The following is a 5,790-nucleotide window of genomic DNA, read 5'->3' as shown; positions in this document are numbered from 1 at the left end:
TTCTCACCCTCCCCACTGAAGGAGGCTGCCAGGAGGAGCCCGCAAAGCTATTCAACTTACAGGGGCTCCAGAATAGCCTCTCCCGTGGCCTGTGTCCACTCCCCGCCCCTGCACCTTCAGCAATCCTCACCGCGTGGTGACCAGAAGATGCCCAGACACAGAGCACTATTTCTGCTCTTTCGCTGCCTACCCAGTGTTAGTCCAAACTGCACCATTTTGGAAGCCTTCTGCCATTTCACAGACCTTGGTCAAAGTGAAATATTCCATGAGGGTTCAGGCGGTGAGAAACATCCTTATCATACCCTGCCATGCAAAGGCCCTTCTGAAGGAAAAATCCCTGTCATATCTTGCTGGGCAAAGGTCCAAGGAATATCTTATCACATCCCACTGGAAAAAGGGCCAAACCGCCTGATCGCACTTCTTATCGATATCCTGCCAGGCAGCAAGCCATACTGCTCAGACCCTCCCACCCATACCTTTAAGTACCCCAGCCTATAAGCGGCTGTGGGCTCGGGCCCTAAGCTGGTCCCCCATCTCCACAGGTTTTTGCAATATACCTGTGTTGCTGTTGAGCCACCATCTCTCTCTCTCTCTCTCTCTCTCTGTTTTGTTTGTTTCTTTGTTTTTTTGAGACGGAGTTTTGCTCTTTCACCCAGGCTGGAGTGCAATGGCACGATCTCAGCTCACTGAAACCTCCACCTCCCTGGTTCAAGCAATGCCCCCGCCTCAGCCTCCCGAGTAGCTGGCATTACAGGTGCGTGCCACCACGCCTGGCTGATTGATTTTTGTATTTTTAGTAGAGTTGGGGTTTCACCATGTTGGCCAGGCTGGTGTCAAACTCCTGACCTCAGGTGATCCACCCATCTAGGCCTCCCAAAGTGCTGGGATTACAGGTGTGAGCCACCGTGCCGGCCTGTGGTGTCATTCTTTAACCCTCGCCTTCCCTTCAAAACCTAACACCCTGAGGACTAGAATGCCCTGTCATCCTGCTTCGAATACTCAGCCATGTGGGCTGGTCTGAGCTCTGGCCTGGGCTCCCTGTGGGGAGGCTGGTTGGAAGAGGGATGGGATGGGATTCTAGCCCTGGGACTCTCTGCCTTGTCGCTGGAGCAGGTTTCCTCAGCTCTCCAGGTCTCACTTTGTTCATTCTGCAGTGAACATTCCCTGAGTCCCTGCTGTGAGGCTCACACAGCTGTATCCAACTAGGAGCTCCATCCTAAAGGGACCCTGAGAGGTTCTTCCCCCAATTCCCCAGTTCTCCAACACCAACCGGCTGCCCAAACATTCAATTCAGTTCCAGCATCCACTGCCCAGAGTTAGTGTCAGATGCTGCAGGTTATGGACTCGGGCCACAAAACTGCCGCCATCTCAGGCCTGGTGCGGTGGCTCACACCTGTAATCCCAGCACATTGGGGAGCCGAGGAGGGCGGATCATGAGGTCAGGAGTTCAAGACCAGCCTGGTCAATATGGTAAAAGCCCATCTCTGCTAAAAATACAAAAATTAGCTGGGCGTGGTGGTGTGCGCCTGTAGTCCCAGCTACTTGGGAGACTGAGGCAGAAGAATTGCTTGAACCCGGGAGGTGGAGGTAGCAGTGAGCCGAGATCACACCTCTGCACTCCAGCCTGGGCAACAGAGTGAGACTCTGTCTCAAAACAAAACAAAAAGAAAACGAAAAAACAAACAAACAAACAAAAAACTGCCCCCACCTCAGATGCCAGCTACAGGAGGGTGTCCACGCGACCTGAATTTCCGCCCGGCCAATCACCAGTTCAGGGGTTCCCAAAACTCCCACTGATAAGGTTTGGATGTCTGCCTCCTCCACAAATCTCATGTTGAAATGGGGCCTCCAGTGTTGGAGGTGGGGCCTGAGGGCAGGTGTTTGGGTCTTGGGGGCGGATCCCTCATGAATGGCTTGGTGCTGTCCTTGCAGTAATGAGAGTTCCCAGTCTGTGAGCTCATATGAGATCCGACTGTTTAAAAGAGTCTGGATCAGGCGCGGTGGCTCACGCCTGTAATCCCAGCACTTTGGGAGGCCGAAGCAGGTGGATCACCTGAGATCAGGAGCTCGAGACCAGCCTGGACAAGATGAAACCCCATCTCTACTGAAATGCAAAAATTAGTTGTGTGTGGTGGCACGTGCCTGTAATCCCAGCTACACAGGAGGCTGAGGCAGGAGGATTGCTTGAGCCCAGGAGGTGGAGGTTGCAGTGAACTGAGATTGTGCCACTGCACTCCAGCTGGGGCGACAGAGTGAGAATCTGTCTCCCTCCCTACACCCACCAAAAAAAAAAAAAAAGTCTGACACCTCTTCCCTCTCTCTCTTGTTCCATCTCTCATTGTGCCAACGTGCTGGCTCCTCCTTTGGCTTCCACCATGATTGGAAGCCCCCTGAAGTCCTCCGTGGAAGCTGAACAGATGTAGGTGCCATGCTTGTACAACCTGCAGAACCGTGAGCCAAATACATCTCTTTTCTTTATGAATGACGCAGCCTCAGATATTCCTTTATAGTAGTGCAAATGCAATAAAACACCTACTCAAATACACTAATTCGCTACAGGTTGGGCACCGTGGCTCATGCTTGTAGTCTCAGCACTTTGAGAGGCCAAGGAGGGAGGATCACTTGAGCCCAGGAGTTGGAGACCAGCTTGGGCAACATAGCATGACCCCATCTCTACCAAAAATAAAAACAAATTAGCCAAGTGTGGGGACATGCACCTGTAGTCCCAGCTACCCAGGAGGCTGAGGCAGGAGGCTCACTTGAGCCCAGAAGATTGAGGTAGCAGTGAGCTATGATCAGGCAACCATTCTCCAGCCTGGGTGACAGAGCGAGACCCTGTCTCAAAAAAAAAAAAAAAAAAAAAAAAAAAAATCACTGGAACAACTCACAGAATTCAGGCAAGCATTTTACTTATTATTACTGGTTTATTATAAAGGATAGAATTCAGGAACGAAAGAGATGCATGGGGTGAGTTACGGGGAAGGGCATGGAGCTGCCAGGTCCTCTCCAGGCACCACCGTCCCAGCACCTCAATGTGCTCACCACACTCCATGGTTCAGGGTGCGTGTGTGCGTGTGTGTGTGTGTTTGAGATGGAGCCTCCCTCTGTCGCCCAGGCTGGAGTGCCGTGGTGCGATCTCGGCTCACTGCAGCCTCCGCCTCTCAGGTTCAAGTGAGGTGAAGGAGGCTGCAGTGAGCTGAGATCGCACCACGGCACTCCAGCCTGGGCGATAGAGGGAGACTCTGTCTCAAAACAAAACAAAGCAAAACAAAAACAAAACAGCCTCAGCCTTCCAAGTAGCTGGGATTAGAGGCGCACGCCACCATGCCTGTCTAATTTTTATGTATTTTTGGTAGAGACGGGGTTTTGCCATGTTGGCCAGGCTAGTCTGGAACTCCTGATCTCAGGTGATCTGCCCTCCTTGGCCTCCCAAAGTGCTGGGATTACAGGTGTGAGCCACTGTGCCCAGTCTCTTTATACTGTTGTAACTTTTCTGTAACTGTGAAGTAATCTCTAGGTTAAAAAAAAAAAAAAAGTACACTGCACAATCTCACTTACATGTGGAATCTAAAAGAGTTGAACTCGGCTAGGCACGGTGGCTCACACCTGTAATCCCAGCATATTGGGAGGCCAAGGCTGGAGGATCACTTGAGCCCAGAAGTTTGAGACCAGCCTGGGCAACATAGCAAGATCCCATCTCTATAAAAAGAAAAGAAAAGAAAGATATGAACTGTTAACAGTTCTCATTATCTGAGGGAAGAACGAGGATGGCAGGGGACTCTTTAACTACAAATTTAGTTTGATCTGCAATTTCCCCCTCATTTAGCATTTTTGGTTTTGTTCAAGAAAAAAAAGACAAAAATTAGGGGTCAATATCATAAAACATAGAGCAACCCGGAGAAAAGAATTGCCTATTCACATCTATTCTCTTAGCTTTCTTATGTTTTAAACACTTGTGCCATAACGGGGGGTGAGGGGATTTAAGGTGATGGAACTGTTCTGTGTTTTGGTTGTGGGATGGTCACTTGATGTGTGCATTTGCCAAAACCTCAGAACTGCACCTAAAAAGGGTGAATTGTGCTGTGTGCAAATTATGCCTTACTTTAAAAATGCTAACTAAGTTTTTCTCTTTTGTTCTCGTATTAAGGAGACAGATTTGACAGCCTTTAAATTAAAATCTCTGTGTATAAAACAAAACTCATACTAAAATTACAAGTCAAGAAATAGACCTGGAAAAAACCTTATATTCCCTGCGACAGAAATAGCATCAATAATCTTATCATGTAAACCACACAGAGAAGGAACAAAGTCGGATTCCAGTAGGCAAGTGGGCAAAAGACACGGAGAGGCGTTTGCAAATCGGAAAGAGGGGGAGTGGCCAACCGTCATCGCAGGAAGACGTTCCCGCACACAAGAAATCAAAATCCAACCCCGTCCATCAACAAGCAGGAAACAATCTCACAGGAGTCCCCGGGGCGGGGCGGGAGGCCGGGGCAGCATCTCTCCTGCTGGGTTATAGGGTTGTCAGGACCTGCTGGGTGGCAGAGACAAGATCTTTTCTTTCTTGGGGTTCACTTGTGGGAATTGAGAGCAAAGAAATAATCCTGAACACAGACAAAATTTTCATCCCCAAAGGTGTTATTTGCAGCACCATTTATAATGCAAAACAGGGAGGAAAAAAACACTTAAATTTGCCATGAACTGATTGGGTAATAATGCCATAAACCGTCATGGGGTACTATGATTTAAAAAAAGGTTCAGAGCCAGCAGCGCAGCGGTGGTGAGTGGTAGGAGATGAATATAAAGCTGGAGGTTGGGCGCAGTGGCTCATGCCTGTGATCCCAGCACTTTGGGAGGCTGAGGTGGGTGGATCACTGGAGGTCAGGAGTTCGAGACCAGCCTGGCCAACATGGCGAAACCTCATCTCTTCTATAAATACAAAATGATTTGGGCATGGTTGTGCATGCCTGTAATCCCAGGTATGTGCGACGCTGAGGCAGGAGACTCTCTTGAACCCGGGAGGCAGAGGTTGCAGTGAGCTGAGATCGTGCCACTGCACTATAGCCTGGGCAAAAGAGCGAAACTCTGTCTCAAAAAAAAAAAAAAAAAAAAAAATGAAATATTGCCTCTCTGCAGCAACATGCATGCGGCTGGAGGCCATTATCCTCATTGAATTAACGCAAGAACAGAAAACCAAATACCACATGTTCTCACTTGTAAGTGAGAGCTTAACATTGAGTACTCATGACGTAAAGATGGAAACAAAGGGCACTGGGGACTGCTGGAGAAGGGAAAGGGGCAGGCAGCGAGGGTTGAAAACCAACTATCGGGGACTATGCTCAGTACCTGGGTGATGGGGTCATTCGTAACCCAAACTTCAGCACCATGTAATATACCCAAGTCGGCCAGGCGTGGTGGCTCACTCCTGTAATCCCAACACTTTGGGAGGCCAAGGTGGGTGGATCACCTGAGGTCAGAAGTTCGAGACTAGCCTGGTCTACATGGTGAAACCCCATCTCTACTAAAAATACAAATATTAGCTGAGCGAGGTGTTGTACACCTGTGGTCCCAGCTACTCGGAAGGCTGAGGCAGGAGAATCACTTGAACCCGGGAGGTGGAGGTTGTAGTGAGCCGAGATTGCGCCATTGCATTCCAGCCTGGGTGACGCCCACACAAATACATATAATATATATAAGATATGTATTATATAATATATATAAGATATGTATTATATAATATATATAAGATATGTATTATATAATATATATAAGATATGTATTATATAATAT

Source organism: Mandrillus leucophaeus, unplaced genomic scaffold (genome assembly GCF_000951045.1).
Source record: "Mandrillus leucophaeus isolate KB7577 unplaced genomic scaffold, Mleu.le_1.0 Scaffold74, whole genome shotgun sequence".
NCBI classification, from domain to species: domain Eukaryota; kingdom Metazoa; phylum Chordata; class Mammalia; order Primates; family Cercopithecidae; genus Mandrillus; species Mandrillus leucophaeus.
The sequence above is the reverse complement of the archived record's forward strand: the minus strand, read 5'-3'. Positions refer to the sequence as shown.